This window comes from Bubalus bubalis, chromosome 9 (assembly GCF_019923935.1).
Source record: "Bubalus bubalis isolate 160015118507 breed Murrah chromosome 9, NDDB_SH_1, whole genome shotgun sequence".
NCBI lineage: Eukaryota > Metazoa > Chordata > Mammalia > Artiodactyla > Bovidae > Bubalus > Bubalus bubalis.
In genome coordinates, this window is record NC_059165.1 from 21453130 (window position 1) to 21470532 (window position 17403).

Sequence of the window (17403 nt, forward strand, 5' to 3'; positions counted from 1 at the left end):
GCCTATTACACAGAGTGAAGTAAGTCATAAAGAAAAACACCATTACACTATATTAACACATATATATCAAATTTAGAAAGATGGTAACAATGACCCTATATGCAAGACAGCAAGAGACACAAATATAAAGAACAGGCTTTCGGAATATGCAGGAGAAGGCGAGGGTGGGATGATTTGAGAGAATAGCATTGAAACATGTAAATTACCGTATGTGAAATAGATGACCAGTCCAAGTCTGATGCATGAAACAGGGCACTCAAAGCTGGTGCACTGGGACAACCTAGAAGGATGAGATGGGAGGGAGGGGGGAGGGGGTTTTGGGATGGGGGACACATGTACACCCGTGGCTGATTCATGTCAATGTATGGCAAAAACCACCACAATATTGTAAAGTAATTAGCCTCCAATTAAAATAAATTAATTAATTAAAAAATAAAATGGCTATAACAACAATATTTTAAAAAAATGCCTTGTGGGAAATGAGAGAGGAGCATTTTTATCCTTTCCCATCGCATCACAAAAAATATAACATAGAGTCAACTTCAGTTGTTTCCCACAATTCAGCCCAATTCCTGGTACCAAGGGAACAGATCAATATTTTTACTAACTAGTTATTAAAGCTCACCCCCATCCCCCACAATCTCTTCCTAAAGGCAACATACCCTGAGTGGTTCTATTCATAAAAAGCTAAAGGATAAAGTAAACAAACAGTCAAAAACAAAGGCAGAGCATGTTGCTAGGCATACTAGGGGAGTATTTCCACAATTCTTTTATTCTGAACCTCAGTACTTGTTGCCTTAGTCACCAGGCTCTAGAGGTTCTTTTCTTTTGATATAACGGTTTGACATTCATTTACACTCTCTTCAGTTATATGTAAAGTTACTTGTCACAATCTCACATTCCTTAGTCCTTACCTGGTGCTTGTTAGTTTGTGATCAAGGACAAAGGCATTGATGCTGCTGGTTGATGTCCCTGCCTTGTACCTGTCACCACTGACATTCACCTTTCTGATGGTTACCCTTGAAAAACAATATATCATTTCTGAGGGTCATCTCCTTTCATAGATTCAGACCTCGATGTATATTTAAAAAGCCAATTTCTTCCCACTATCTTTGTTCATCAGTTCAACGTAGCTCTCAAACTGCAACATACAAAAGAAATCTTCTAGAACATGACTAATTTTTACAAGGGTTCAAAAATGGTGCATATCAAATGAGAATTCAGAAAAACTGAAGTCACCCAAATAAGAAACAGGTGTAATATTGTTCCCCTACAAACTTGAGTAAGTTTTGTTACCCAGGGACATGTGAGTCATTTCCTGGGCCAGAGTAAATACCAAGGACAGAGCTTTTTCCAATGACCTAACATCCTTCATTGATTCTCAGAAGCTCTACTGTCATAGAGAGTGCCCAATTCATTCCCTTTCTATGTATGAAAATTTTTTTCCATTATTTCAGTAGCTCAAATGTAGATGAGTACCTTGAATTGTCAATTTCTGCATTATTTATTGACACACAGTACACATTGCTAGTGTATTTTCCTTTGGAATGGAATGGATTTCCTCTGAAATATAGGAGGTTCTTGACGAGAAGTATTCTTTTTTCCAGTGTTGGAAGATAGCAAAGTTCTTATAACTCAAAAATCTGTGTTAATAGAACGATCACTTGCAAAATTAGTCCCTACCCTCTATTCTTGGCACCAATTTTCTATTCATTATTTCTCTACTGACTACTTTTAACTGACTTTCAAAAGACACTACAAACCAAAGGCAGGACAAAGGTATGTTATATGAACTTGAATCTTATAAAAGGTGCCAGATTTTATGAAATCACTGTACCTTGAAACAATACCACATTGCCTTACTCCTTTGAAACTGAGTTATGATTTCTTTCTCTCTTTTTTTTTTCAAACACCCACACAAATTCCCCTCTCCAGAGTGTACCCCAACCAGACTATCCAAGTACCTAGCATCTCCTTTTTAAGTTGTTGTTGAGCCAGAATGAAACTTTGACTGAAGTTCTATTTTCAAGAGAAGAGAATGATTTCAGTCTTAGGCTTTGAGAGAAATACAGTTTTTCTCTTTCACATGTTCTCATGTTCTCTTTGTATGGAATTTAGTAAATAATCCTCAAATACCTTTGGAAACTAACTTGCAACTACAAAAGGGCCAGCCTTTGAATGATACCTAGGCTATGGAAGTCAGATTGAAAGACCAAAAGAACACATGAGTTCTTGATAGCCTCATTAAGTACCTGACGTGGTACCTGGAGCACATTCAAGATCCAGTTATGTATGCTAATAAATTTCCTTGCAGTTGAGCTGGGAATTTTTGCTCATGTATTTCGAGCAAAAGCACCATAATTTCATACACTGAAATTTATAGGAAGAATTATTAGAATCATAAGCAAAAAACACTGACAAATCAGCACACAGAAGAATTAGGCCATTTACAAATTGCAGAAGACAAAATTTCTATGAATGAGGATATTTTATGCATTCCAAAAGAGAATATTTGGGTATTAGAAAATGAGACATTGGAAAACCTGATGAATCACTAAAATATATTTCTAAGTTTTACTTTCTTTGTATCAGGCTGTGTCAGAGAAATATGAAGGTGTTCTCCCTGCCTTAAATAGTTTCACTGGAAAAATCTACCTCCTTCCAAAAAGAAACTCTTTGTTTATTCTAGATTTAGTGTATATTATCCATGAATATTGATTTATTAATAATTGAGAGATAAAATTTTTAAAAACTATGTGTTTTTGTCTTTTGGTATAAATTTCCAAAATATTGTTAATAGTTTGAAGTGAATTGACATCTAGCTTTTTTTTCCCCTAAGAATTATTATCACATGCAAAACATTTTTTGCATGTAGTCAATCATGATCTACATTTCCAGTTTTAGATAGGAATGAAATTGCAAATGGAATTACTAAGTATTTCTCTTTCAAAATAAGTAAAGCACTATTATGCCATAGATTAATGCATGTGATGAGCCAACTCACATATTTTACAATATGACATGATTCTAATGTCGTAGCAGATATAACATGGCTAGCTTACAAAATGATTCAAATTATGGCCAAGAACCAGTGTTTGATAAGTACTTCCTTCTTTAAGTCCAGGTTTTCATCCAAATATTTTTTTCCCCTTAACATTATAATCAGTCATAAACAAGTCTCAGTTCAGTTCAGTGGCTCAGTTGTGTCCAACTCTTTGTGACCCCATGAACTGCAACACGCCAGGGCTCCCTGTCCATCACCAACTCCTGGAGTCCACCCAAACCCATGTTCATTGAGTCAGTGATGCCATCCAACCATCTCATCCTCTGTCGTCCCCTTCTCCTCCGGGCCTCAATCTTTCCCAGCATCAGGGTTTTTTCAAATGAGCCAGCTCTTCACATCAGGTGGCCAAAATATTGGAGTTTCAGCTTCAACATCAGTCCTTCCAATGAACACCCAGGACTGATCTCCTTTGGAATGGACTGGTTGGATCTCCTTGCAGTCCAAGGGACTCTCAAGAGTCTTCTCCAACACCACAGTTCAAAAGCATCAATTCTTCTGTGCTCAGCTTTCTTTATAGTCTAACTCTCACATCCATACATGACCACTGGAAAAACCATAGCCTTGACTAGACAGACCTTTGTTGACAAAGTAATGTCTCTGCTTTTGAATATGCTGTCTGGTTTGGTCATAACTTTCCTTCCAAGGAGTAAGTGTCTTTTAATTTCATGGCTGCAATCACCATCTGCAGTGATTTTGGAGCCCCCAAAAATAAAGTCAGCCACTATTTCCACTGTTTCCCCATCTATTTGCCATAGGAGCAATATTTGTTAGACATTGGAGAGTCAAGAAATACGAGATATGATCCCTTCTCTCAAAAATATTTTTCTAATTGTATGGAAGAACCTGTATCTATTAAAGCAGAATAGAACTACGGACCAGAGCAGCACTGGAGATAACAAGCACTATGGTCCTTGAGAGGAGGGTGTGGTGCCTGTGTGTCTGAGCACTCCCTGGACACCAGAGACATTAGAATTTACATACATTCTTGAGCTTGCTATTCACAGTGTGTCCTTGGACCATAGGAAAACATCACCTTGGAGCTTCTTATAAATGCCAGCTCCCAGTCCCTGCCCTGCATCTACTGAATCACAGTCTCCACTATGAAATTCCCAAGTGATTTATACGCACAGTAAATTTAAGAAACATTGTGTGTAGGGTATGACATAAGGAAAGATTTTAATCTTTTTCCCAATTTTATTTTCTGAATTGACTATCTCTGAGAATTTAATGCCAACCTTAATATATTCACAGATTTCTTAGTTGCTTTGCAAGCAATATTTGAAGGAATATTAATGTTTCGTGTGCAGGACAGCTCTGTTTGCAAGGTGGGCACTCCACAACTGCTGTGTAGGGATGGGAGGACTTCCATACACGGCTCTAATTTCCGGAGATCATCCATGGGTTTCTTTCCTGTCATCTCCAAACTGACTGCAGGGATGTATGGGGAAGGAGAAGGAACACCTGACCGGAGTCCTGGCTTCTGGTCTCAGGTTGGGAACCAATGGGCAACACAATCTCAATCATACAATTATTCCAAAAAGTAATATTCTTTTATCAATAAAAGGATATTGAATGATCACCTCGTTTTCTTTCAACTCTGAAGTTTAATAATTGTATTTCAAAATATCATACATTAAAAAGGAATAAGCTGAACACTACTTAGCCTTCTGTGCAAGTCTTTTTAGAGAAAGGCATGATGAAAAATCGGTATTGTGTGTGGAGTATGTATGAAAGCAGATTGTTGTTGGGTTAAAAACACGAAAATACCAAGATTCCTCAGCGCCATGTTGTTATTTAAGGGAAATTTTGTTTACTTTAAAACACAAGACAGATTTTTTTCACCTTCAGTAGCCAACTTTGAAATATTGAAATATTGACATTTCTCCTATAGTCTAAACATTGTTGGTATGACTCATAAAGAATATTAATGAATTCAGCTTTGCCCTATGTACTTATTTTCTTATTGCCCTCTTTGACCTTATTTCCTCAGACTTTCTTTTATTATTTAGAGGTTTTTTTTTTTTTTTTTTTAAGGACTAATAGTTTCTTATCAAATGCTTTGCTTTTGAAAATGTGTGCAGTAAATGATTATTGAATGTATCTTAAGATCAAAGCAATGTAAATCTCCATCGGATGGGACATTCAAAGAAATAAAACAAGTTCATGGTGTTAACACTTATGAGTAACAGAATGGTGTAAGGAAGGTTAATCAACAAGGTGGGGATAAACCTGGGTCTCCTGTATTTGAGGCAGATTCTTTACCCTCTGAGCCACCAGGGAAGCCCTACCATATCCTCCTCAACATTTATTTGTATTCTTTTGATAACAGCCATTCTGACAAGTGTGAGGTGATATCTCATCCTGGTCTTGAATTGCAATTCTCTGATGACTAGTGATGTAGAGCATCTTTTCACATGCCTGTTGGCCATCTCCATGTCTTCTTTGAAAAAATATCTATCCATGTCTTTTACCCATTAAAAAAATTTTTTTTGATGTTGAGTTGTATGAGCTGTTTAAATATTTTGGACATTAATCCCTTATTAGTCATATCATTTGCAAATATTTTATTCTGTTCTATAAGTTGCCTTTTTTTGTGGTTTCCTTTACTGTGTAAAAGATTTCAGGTTTAATTAGGCCCCATTTGTTAATTTTTGCTTTTGTTCCCTTTGCTTTAAGTGACATATCTAAAAAAAAAATATTTCTATGGTTTATGTCAAAAAGTGTTATACCTATGTTTTAAAATTTTTTATAAAATATTTTTAACCCAGAGTTTGTTGAATTCATAAATTCAGAACCTATACATAAAGAGGGCCAACTGTATACATTCTTCTCACCTTCTTTCATGTTTTGCTAGCTGGATGCTGAGGGACTATAAGACTGATGCTTGAGTTGGCAAATTGCAACCCATAGACCAAATCTGCCCTGCAGCCTGTTGTGTACAGTTTTATTGGAATACAGCCACACCCTTTCTTTACACATTGCTCCTAGCTGCTTTGTGCTACAGCTGTTATTCTTATTCAGTCCCTCAGTCCTCTCCAATCTTTGCAACCCATGGACTGCAGCATGCCAGGCTTCCTTGTCCTTCACCATCTTCTGGAGCTTGCTGAAACTCACGGCCATTGAGTCAGTGATACCATCCAACCATCTCGTCCTCTGTCATCCCCTTCTACTCCTGCCTGCAATTGTTCCAAGCATCAGAGTCATTTCTAAGGAGTTGACTCTTCACATCAGGTGGCCAAAGTATTGGAGCTTTAGCTTTATCATCAATCCTTCCAGTGAACATAAAGGGTTAATTTCCTTTGGGATTGACTGGGGTGATATCCTTGAAGTCCAAGGGACTCTGAAGAGTTTTCTCCAACACCACCAGTTCAAAAGCATCAGTTCTTTGGCACTCATATTTCTTTATAGTCCAACTCTCATATCCATACATGACTACTGGAAAAACCATAGCTTTGACTAGATGGACCTTTGTTGAAAAGTAATGTCTCTGCTTTTTAATATGATGTCTAGATTGCTCATGGCTTTTCTCTCAAGAAGCAAGCGTCTTTTAATTTCATGGCTGTAGTCACCATCTGGAGTGATTTTGGAGCGCAAGGAAATAAAGTCTGTCACAATTTTCCATTGTTTCCCCATCTATTCACCATGAAGTGATGGGACCGGATCCCGTGATCTTTGTATTTTAAACGTTGAGTTTTAAACCAGCTTTTTCACTCTCCTCTTAAACCTTCATCAAGAGATTTTTTAGTTCCTCTTCACATTCTGCCATAAGGGTGGTGTCATCTGCATATCTGAGGTCATTGATATTTCTGCTGGAAATCTTGATTCCAGCTTGTGCTTCATCCAGCCAAGCATTTCTCATGGTCTACTTTGCATATAAGTTATATAAGCAGGGTGACAATATACAGCCTTGATGAACTGCTTTCCCAATTTGGAACCAGTCCATGGTTCCATGGCTGGTTCTAACTGTTATTTCTTTACCTGCATTCAGTTTTTTCAGGAGGCAAATAAGGTGGTCTGGTATTCTCATCTCTTTAAGAATTTTCTACAGTTTATTGTGATCCACACCGTCAAAGGCATTAGCATAGTCAACGAAGCAGAAGTAGATTTTTTTCTGGAATTCTCTTGCTTTTTCGATGATCCAGCAGATGTTGGCAATTTGATCTCTGGTTCTTCTGCCTTTTCTAAAACCAGCTTGAACATCTAGGAGTTCTAAGCTCACATACTGTTGAAACCTAGTTTGGAGAATTGTGAGCATTACTTTGCTAGCATGTGAGATGAGAGTAATTGTGCAGTAGTTTGAGCATTCTTTGGCATTGCCTTTCTTTGGGATTGGAATGAAAGCTAACCTTTTCCAGTCCTGCAGCCACTGCTGAGTTTTCCAAATTTGTTGGCACATTGAGTGCAGCACTTTCACAGCATCATCTTTTAGAGTTTGAAATAGCTCAACTGGAATTCCATCACCTCCACTAGCTTTGTTCTTAGTGATGCTTCCTAAGGCCCACTTGACTTCACATTCCAGGATGTCTGGGTCTAGGTGAGTCATCACACAATCATGATTATCTGGGTCATGAATATCTTTCTGGAATAGTTCTTCTGTGTATTTTTGCCAACTCTTCTTAATATCTTCTGCTTCTGTTAGGTTCATACCATTTCTGTCTTTATTGTGCCCTTCTTTGCATGAAATGTTCCCTTGGTATCTTTAATTTTCTTGAAGAGATCTCTAGTCTTTCCCATTCTATTGTTCTCCTCTATTTTTTTGCATTGACCACTTAGGAAGGCTTTCTTATCTCTCTTTGCTATTCTTTGGAACTCTGCATTCTGATGAGTATATCTTTCCTTTTCTACTTTGCCTTTCGCTTGGCCTCCTCAGAAAACCATTTTGCCTCTTTGCATTTCTTCTTCTTGGGGATGGTTTTGATTACTGCCTTCTGTACAATGTTATGAACCTCCATCCATAGTTCTTCAGGCACTCTGTCTATCAGATCTAATCCCTTGAATCTATTTGTCATTTCCACTGTATAATCCTAAGGGATTTGATCTAGGTCATACCTGAATGGCCTAGTGGTTTTCTCTACTTTATTCAATTTAAGTCTGAGTTTTGCAATAAGGTGTTCATGATCTGAGACACAGTCAGCTCCTGGTCTTGTTTTTGCTGACTGTGTAGAGCTTCTCCATCTTTGGCTACAAAGTATATAATCAATCTGATTTTGGTATGGACCGTCTGGTGTGCTACAATAACAAAGTTTAACTGCAATAGAGACCTATGGCATGCAAAGCCTGAAATACTTACTGTGACCCTTAACAAAAAAGTTTATCAACCCCTTCCCTAGGAGTCAAAGTCTTGAAGGAACCCAGGTCCCCAAAGTGCTGAGAAGGCCCAAATTTTCTAGACTTTTATATGAGCCCAAGGGAAAAAAGAAACCCACTATATTTGAAATGTTAGATTTCGGAGTTTATTTGTTATATTAGTTTATCATATCCTTGTTAATACATCCATTTTCAGATTATAAAAAAAAAAGTCAGAGAAGTTGAATCATTTAGCCACAAATGTGTTATATGTGAAAAAGACAGGATTTGAATTCAGCTCTGGGTGATTCTAAAATCTGTTCTAAGTTCAGAGTGATCATCTTTGGTTGCTGAGTTCACGTGATTTTTATTTTCTTCTTTGTATTCTCATGTGTTTTTTAAAATATCTTTATTAAGACGCATTCATATACCAACAAATTTAAAGTATGCAGTTCAGTGATTTTTAGTGTATTCACAGGGTTGTATACCATCACTGTTATCTAATTTTAGAACATTTTCAGCGCTCCAAAACAAATCACATTAGCAGCAACATCCTAATCCCTAACTCTTCCTATCACCTGGAAACTACTAATCTGCAATCCTATTCATGGTGGAAAAATAATGAATTTACCTCTTCTGGATATTTTATATAAATGGATTCATGTAAAAGAATGGCCTTTTGTGATTAGTTTCTTTAACTTAATATAGCATTTTCAAAAGTCTTTCATGACACAGTGTCTATTAATACTTCATTCCTTTTTACTGATGATAATAATAGTCTATTGTATGGATAGATCTGGAGAAGGCAATGGCACCCTACTCCAGTACTTTTGCCTAGAAAATCCCATGGACGGAGGAGCCTGGTAGGCTGCAGTCCATGGGGTCGCTCAAGTCTGATACGACTGAGCGACTTCACTTTCACTTTTCACTTTAATGCATTGGAGAAGAAAATGGCAACCCACTCCAGTGTTCTTGCCTGGAGAATCCCAGGGATGGGGAAGCCTAGTGGGCTGCTGTCTATGGGGTCGCACAGAGTCGGACACGACTGAAGTGACTTAGCAGCAGAATGGATAGATCACATTTTTTAATCCATTAATAAGTTGAATGGTTTCTACTTTTTAGATTAAGGGTAATGTTCCTTTGAACATTTGTATATGAGTTTTTGTGTAAATATATATTTGTATTTCTCTCGGATATATAGCTAGAAGTGGAATTGCTTGATCACATGGTAACTCTATATTTAAGATTTTAAACAACTACCACACTGTTTTTCAAAGTTTTTACACCACTTTATAATCTCACCAGCAATGTATTAAGATTCCAAGTTCTTCACATCTTTACTAAAATGTCTTTTTCCTCTCTTTTTCTACTTTAACAATCCTTGTGTGACCTCTCTGGAGCCTCAGTGTTATCCTCTGTGAAATGGGTACAGCACCACCTAACTCCCAGGGTTGCAGGGAATGTTTTGAAAAAGATATGTGTCCATGGGAGCCAGCAGGGATGGAAGAGTTCAGGGTCCAGCTGGTGTTTGGTCTGGGGTGCAGGGGAGGGGACAGGGTGTGAGAGATGCTGGCCCCTGAAGGTCTGTGCTCAAGGTTTATCCTGAGGGCACTGAGGAATCATGGAAGGTTCAAGTGAGAGTGCTCCTGTTGACACGTGGGTGAAGATGTGGGGAAGGAGCAATGGGGGGAATGCTGAGATGGAGGAGAAGTTACTGTGTGCAAGAGGTTGAGTCAGCATGATGGTGGTGGGGGCCCAGGAGCCCCACATCTTGAGGACTACGAGGACTGAGCAGATACACTTAGAAAGCAGTTTTTGTATTTCTCTAGTAACTGACATTTATATACTGTGTAGCTGAATATCTTTTTTGGAAAAATGTCTGTTCAAATTCATTGCTCATTTTAAATGAGTTATTTGTCATTTACTGTTGAATTGTAAGAGTCCTTTATATATTATAGATACAAGTCCTTTATCAGATGTACTATTTTAAAATATTTTTACATATATATGTATGGCTGAATCTTTTCACTACTCACCTGAAGCTGTAACAACACTGTTAATTGGCTATACCCCAGTACAAAATGAAAAGTTCAAAAAAAATATTTTCTCAGATTCTGTGGGTTTTTTTCTCCATTTTTGGTGACATCCTTTGAAACACAAATGTTTTTAATTTTGATGAACTCAATTTATCTATTTTTTCTTTTCTCACATGCTTTTGGTTTCATATCCAGGACACTATCATCTAATACAAGATCATGAAGATTTATACCTATGCTTTTTTTCTAAAAGCTTTATAGTTTTAGCTCTTACTTTTAAACCTACTGTAAATTATGACTTAATTTTTGTATATGGTGTGATGTAGTTGTTTACCTTTACTCTTTTGTATGTGGATGTTCAGTTGTCTCAGCACCATTTGTTGAAAAGATTCCATGCATTTTTCAACTTTTAATTAACATGCTTTAGTTTTATGATTGAAAACACTAAATGTCATAAAAAATGCACAAAACATTTTGCAAATTAAATTTAAATATATGTATGAGGAGTCCCTGATAGCTTAGCTGGTAAAGAATCCGCCTGTAATGTATGAGATCCCAGTTCGGTTCCTAGGTCAGTAACATCCCCTGGAGAAAGGATAGGCTGACTCCCCCACTTTTCTTGGGCTTCCCTGGTGGGTCAGATGGTAAAGAATCTGCCTGCAATGTGGGAGACCTGGGTTCAATCCCTGTGTTGGGTAGATTCCCTGGAAGAGGGCATGTATTCTTGCCTGGAGAATCCCCATGGACAGAGGAGACTGGTGGGCTAACAGTCCATGAGGTCTCAAAGAGCCAGACACGACTGAGCGACTGAGTCACTCAGCACACAAGAGGATAATGAGCTGTCACAGAAATTGAAGACAGGAACTGATTCAAGGAAAATTGGGAAGGCTAAGGTATCATATGCAAAATAGATCTCAGAGAAATTAGGAGAGAGACAAATGTTAGGGAGAGTATTTTCAAAGGCTGGATTTTCATTTAAAAATACGTGTGTGAATAATATAGAGATAAAAGCAGTGAACATGGACTATGCTTTCAAGAAATTTGATGATGAGAGAATCAAAGTTCAAAGGAAAAGCAGAGGTGAGAGGAAAATTATTACAGTATATCTTACAGTGTAGAGGAATATATATATATTTATTTATTTTTAAATAGGTCATCTTGGTTAGGAAAAGATTGAAGATACAGGGGAAAAAAGGGAATAATTAATTTTTTAAATGTGAGAGAAGGGCATCTAAGAAGACATTTTTGAATAGAGTTATGATTTGTATGCATTGAACGAAGAAAGCAAAAGGAGAAAGATTGAGTGATAATGTTGAGAAACTGAAGAGGGTAGAAGGGAAGGTATAGGAAGAGACAGGAAGGAAGAAGGTATGCAGCAGGAATGGAGAGGTCAAGAGTGAAAGGGGGTGAGTTCTTCAACAGTGAAGAAAATCCTCTTTCCATAACATGGCATTCTGATGTGAGCGTTGAATCTAAGTTTATAGACTTGACAAGTTGTTGTTTGCTGATCACCTGTAGACAAGGGATATAGAAATGGAATTAATTCCAGGTATGTATTTTGCTTAAATATTCAGGGTTAATCAAAATAAAAAGATATGACTTCTCTGAAAATCAAGACATTTAGCAATGCTGAACCTGCATTGATGAATAGTGACTATCCCTGAGGGGCTTGGGTTAGTTGATTCCTTTTGAGAAAGAATCTAAAGGAATTAAGACAGTTTGCTTCAGTCTTTACCATTCCTGTATGTGTGGAATAGTAATCAATAATTAATAAATGAAGCATAGAATTATAAGCATAGATTATATAAGCAGAGATGATTTTCTATGTATTGATTAGCTATTTAATTTCACAGTTGAAAAAGACGAGTGATTTTTTTTTTTTTTAAGTGAAATCTGTAATGAACAAGACTGAGCAAGGGAACAACATTGCTAATAAACAACCAGATCTGGTTTTCTTGTGTTTAAGAATTCAAGGACATTTAACCAAAAACTTGTAAACTAAGAATGGAAGTTGAGGGGGTATCAAAATAAATACAAAGATGTTTTTAAATTAGAATAGTTCCACTTATTTTTACACCTTCTCTATGATAACGAGCAAATGATAAATGCACAAAACCCAAGATCTTCTAATTTCCAGAAGGTCGACTGTTATAGATGACATTGCATTTTTATGTTTCTGAGAATCTGAGAAAATAGATACATTTTCATATAATATTGCTTTTGGGTGTTTGTTCTGAAGTAAACCTACCAAAGATTATAGATCACATCTTTTTAAATAATGCAGGTTATGAATGACCCTGATTTGTGTAAATTTACAACTATCATTATGTGGCTTTTGAATAATTCCAAAAAGCTGTTCATCTGTGAGCTTGAATAAATAGTTGTTGCTTCCTCATTATTTCAGAATGTTTACTTCTGAAGTACTGTAAGGTCTTCTTTCCCATCCAGCTTGTATGACCACCTTCTAGCCACTAGAAAGAATGGATTTGGACTTACCTGTTATTTACAATAATGGTTATGAAATTAAAAAAGCATCTGATGCATTCATATGCTTGAATCTGCTCAGGCACAAAGGACATGACCCACATAGTTCCCTTCAGGAAAGTGTACCCACATGAGAAATGTGTCTTATTCCTCCTTCACTCATCCTGTAGAAATAGTCTGGTAAATAGAATGGAACACTCAGGGATAGGGGAGGCAATTAGAAAGTTGCCAATTTCTTTCCCTCGGTTTCAGCATTGCACTCTAGCTTTTCTGGTGTTTTGTGGTCTACTATTTAACGCTACTGAGAGGTCACCTATATTGAGTTGGGTTTTGTCTTTTGATCTTGATTATGTCCCTTTTTCATAACCTTCCATCTGATCTGTTTGGGGGGGGGCGCGGGGGTTGAGAAGAAACACATTGGATGCCAGCAAACCTCATTTTCTGAGTATCTCTATTGATGATTTAGAGTCATTATAACACTGGCACATGGGAACAGGTATTCTGTATTTTCACATTGCTTTTTAGTCACTTATCCCGATCAAGAATGGATAGACCTACAGTTTCCAACTAAGCTCTCCAAAAACACATAAATAGCAAGCTGTTCCTTCCCATGAACTTTACAGAACAATATTTGTAACAGCAAAGGGAAGAAGAAAACCACTCTAGTATTAAAAAGATGTTTTACAGTGTTTAGTTGATTCCAAAGAAAAAGGTTAAAAAAGAGAGATTTAAATATACACAAACATGTACGCAAGCGAGCACTTGTTTACTGCCTTCTTTCCACCCACCACTTCCCAAGGTGGGGAGGGAGAAGGAAGATCATAAAAACACAGGTTTCAGTGCTGTCTGCGGCAACCGCTATTGCTGTGGAACTGCCATCGTTTCTGTTAAAACTTTTTGTTGTTGTGATGTTTATTTTTATGTTCACCCCAGAGTATAATTGGATACTTGAACATATTCGTGTTGTTATTGAGGTTGTTTTTGGGGATGAGTGATATAATGTCACTTAATTGCTAAATATTAAAAATAAGGTTCAAGCTGTCTATCAATTTCAAATCAGATATCACTAAGATTTCAATCAGCTGACGCTAATGGTTATGATAAATAAGGAGGAATGGCTAAGGACTTTTGAGAGGCCAGGTAGGAAATTATAGCAACATTTCACTTCACCGTATGTTGGGAGAAGGAAGCATGACAACGGCTTTGCACTAAACAGGAGGCTTCCTTCTAAAATACTTTACTTTGTCACAGGTGAGTTCTGATACTGTGGAAATAAAACTTCAATCCTCCAAACATCTTTCTCCCTCCCTTTTTCACTTTCTTTTTTTCTTTACTACTTTCTCCCTTTTCCCTTTTCTTACTACCTTGGATTAGTATCCACCTATCTTAGGTTGATAGAATCACTAATACAGTATTAGTAAATTAATATAGAATCCTTACTGGTATTTTCAAAATAACAATTCAGATGTTTTTGAAATTTTATAAGAAATCAAAGAGATTATGAAACATGCCTTCTCTCTCTTTTTTTAAAAAGAGATCTAAAATCTGGAAGCATTTGCCATCTTCCAAAAAGTGTAATGAAAACTCTTATTTCTAATTTCCAGTGGAATCTCAGTCTGCCTTGATATAGGAGCCACATTTGTATGACTATATTCTAAATATTTTAAAGTGTTTTAACCACTGATTTTCGACTTGAAGAAGTGAAATCACTATATTGTTAGATCAATAAAGGGCATTTTATATGATTTAAATGGTTAGAATTAGTTGCCGTTACAGCAGTCAACATTACTTACTTTCAGGCAGCTTAGCCTCGTGGAAAGGTACTGCTCTCTTGGTTCCCTTAGGCAACAGGAAGACAATCAAAGGCATAAATCTAAATTGACTTACATGCTGCAAGAAATTTACTGATCTCAAAATTTACTAAGGGAGAGACCAGCACATCTGCCCCGATAGGAAATGATTTCTGCATAGTAAGTGTTGATCTGCATAACCGTATGATCATCGCAAGTGCTGATTACCAAATCTGAATCATCATTACTTAGCAAACTTCTATAAATACACATGGCACCATGTAATATATTCAGCTGTGCTAAATTAATGACAAAGTCCTTACCCCAAGGAGCTTGGGGGCCTAAAAACAAAGATTGACATAAAAGACAAAAATGTAGAGCACATACTGAGTTGAGGGAAATTTTCAGTGAAATGAAATCTGGGAAGGATTTTTATGGTTTGTGGTAACAGAGGAATTAAAATTTCATACAAAGTTTGCCTTTTGGATTGCTCTTACTGCAAACTCAGTGCTGGCCCATTAAAGAACTCCAACAATTTAATCTCTTAACTTAGGAATATAGGAATATCAAACAATCTAACTGCCATTTTTTTTTCTTTACAGGAATATATTTAAATTCCATAAAATCAATACATCCAAAACTGAACTCACTATCTCTTCGTCACTGTTCTCTCATTCCTTAAGTCAGCTCCTGCCTTGGTTAAAGGCACTCTCCTCTTGCAATGATTACTCAGGAAATTTCAGAGGTACTTTCTCCCCGTTCTCCTCCCTCAGGTGCCACCAAATACAATTGACTACCAAATTGGTGCTGTGTTCTCCATTTGCTCTTTCTTAGTGCTAATTCAGGTCTTCATATTTTCTTCAAGGTGATTCTTGTGATCCTCCATCCTTCTCCTTCCTAAGCTATTGCCTAAGTCACTCTTCGAGAGCAAATCTTAGCCACTTCTAGCCCAGCTTTTGAGGACTCTCACTGTAAAGGCAGCTGCCAGTAGCATTCCTGGCTCCTTAAAACCCAGCCTACACCTCTCCTTCCTTGCTTCCTACTAGCACATGCTAATCACACCCTAAAACTATAGCTTCATTTAGCTTCTTTGCATTGATTTAGAATACTCTATCATTTATATAGTTGCATATCTTTTTTTCTACCTTTTCAAACATTTCAGACCTAGGGGGGAAAAAACTTCTTATGAAATTTTCTCAACTAGCATGGAAGTAATCAATATTGGTTTCTTATGTAAATGTACCTATATGACATGGTAGAATTGTTGTCTAGTAGATATTGGTTGCCTGCCTCCCCAGTAATAACGTTCCCCTTACACTGGCAAGAGCGCCCAGGTTTGTCCTTTCTCATTTGTTTTGCCATGAAAATTCCTGACATGGTTTTTTCTGTTTTCCACCCTAAGGGGATCAAGTCTGTTGTAAGAGCTAAACTCAAACAAGGAGACAGGAGAGATATGTTTCAGTGATATATTTAGAGTCTTTATCAAGCTGCTTGATAAAGCACAAACTGGAATCAAGATTGCAGGAGAAATATCAATAACCTGACATGCAGATGACACCACCCTTATGGCAGAAAGTGAAGAAGAACTAAAGAGTCTCTTGTTGAAAGTGAAAGAGGAGAGTGAAAAAGTTGGCTTAAAACTCAACATTCAAAAAACTAAAATCATGGCATCCAGTCCCATCAATCTATGGCAAATAGATGGAGAAACAATGGAAACAGTGGGAGACTTTTTTTTCTTGGGCTCCAAAATCACTGCAGATGATGACTACAGCCATGAAATTAAAAGATGCTTACTCCTTGGAAGGAAAGTTATGACCAACATAAATAGCATATTCAAAAGCAGAGACATTACTTTGCCAACAAATGTTTGTCTAGTCAAGGCTATGGTTTTTCCTGTGGTCATGTATGGATGTGAGAGTTGGACTGTAAAGAAGGCTGAGCGCCGAAGAATTGATGCTTTTGAACTGTGGTGTTGGAGAAGACTCTTGAGAGTCCCTTGGACTCAAGGAGATCCAACCAGTCCATCGTAAAGGAAATCAATCCTGAATATTCATTGGACGCTTCACTGATGCTGAAGCTGAAACTCCAATACTTTGGCCACCTTATGTAAAGAACTGACTCATTTGAAAAGACCCTGATTCTGGGAAGGATTGAAGGCCGGAGGAGAAGGGGACAACAGAGGATGAGATGGTTGGATGGCATCACCAAACTGATGGACATGAGTTTGAGCAAGCTTCAGGAGTTGGTGAAGGACAGGGAAGGACATGGGGTTCCAAAGAGTCAGACATGACTAAGCGACTGAACTGAGCTGAACAGATCAAGCTCCTTCCAAAATTGGACCCATCCATAGACTAGACTATTATGTAAGTTAATTTCCTTTATGCTTAAGCTAATGTGTCAAATTTGTTATTTTTTGACACATGCACCCCTGAAATCCTATTCCTATTTGAATTTTCTAATAACTATTTACTTACAAATATTTTATCCAGTATGAATTTTAAATTTTACGAGAACATGAAATGATTTATATCTCCTGTGTTTCCTAGCATGCCTATACTGGCATATTGGGTTATCAGTAATTTAAACAGAGACCATACAATCATCTGTTAAGAATGCATCTAAAAAGAAACACTTCAGGGATAGGAGATTGGACCACATTACCTGAAATGCCCCTTCCACCCCTCAGCACTTTGTATGAGTCTATTAATTTTCCAAATACTTCCAAAAGTATTCCACACTGCAA

At 37.2% G+C, this 17403-nt stretch overlaps 1 long non-coding RNA gene across 1 annotated transcript; it reads right to left on the reverse strand.

Moving 5' to 3' along the window:
* Positions 1–11601: 11601 nt before the first annotated feature.
* On the reverse strand, positions 11602–14995 carry LOC123335225. The gene is made up of 2 exons (XR_006553626.1): positions 14664–14995; positions 11602–11898 (listed from the first exon to the last, which is right to left on the reverse strand). It is a non-coding gene; the product is annotated as an uncharacterized LOC123335225 (long non-coding RNA).
* Positions 14996–17403: the final 2408 nt, after the last annotated feature.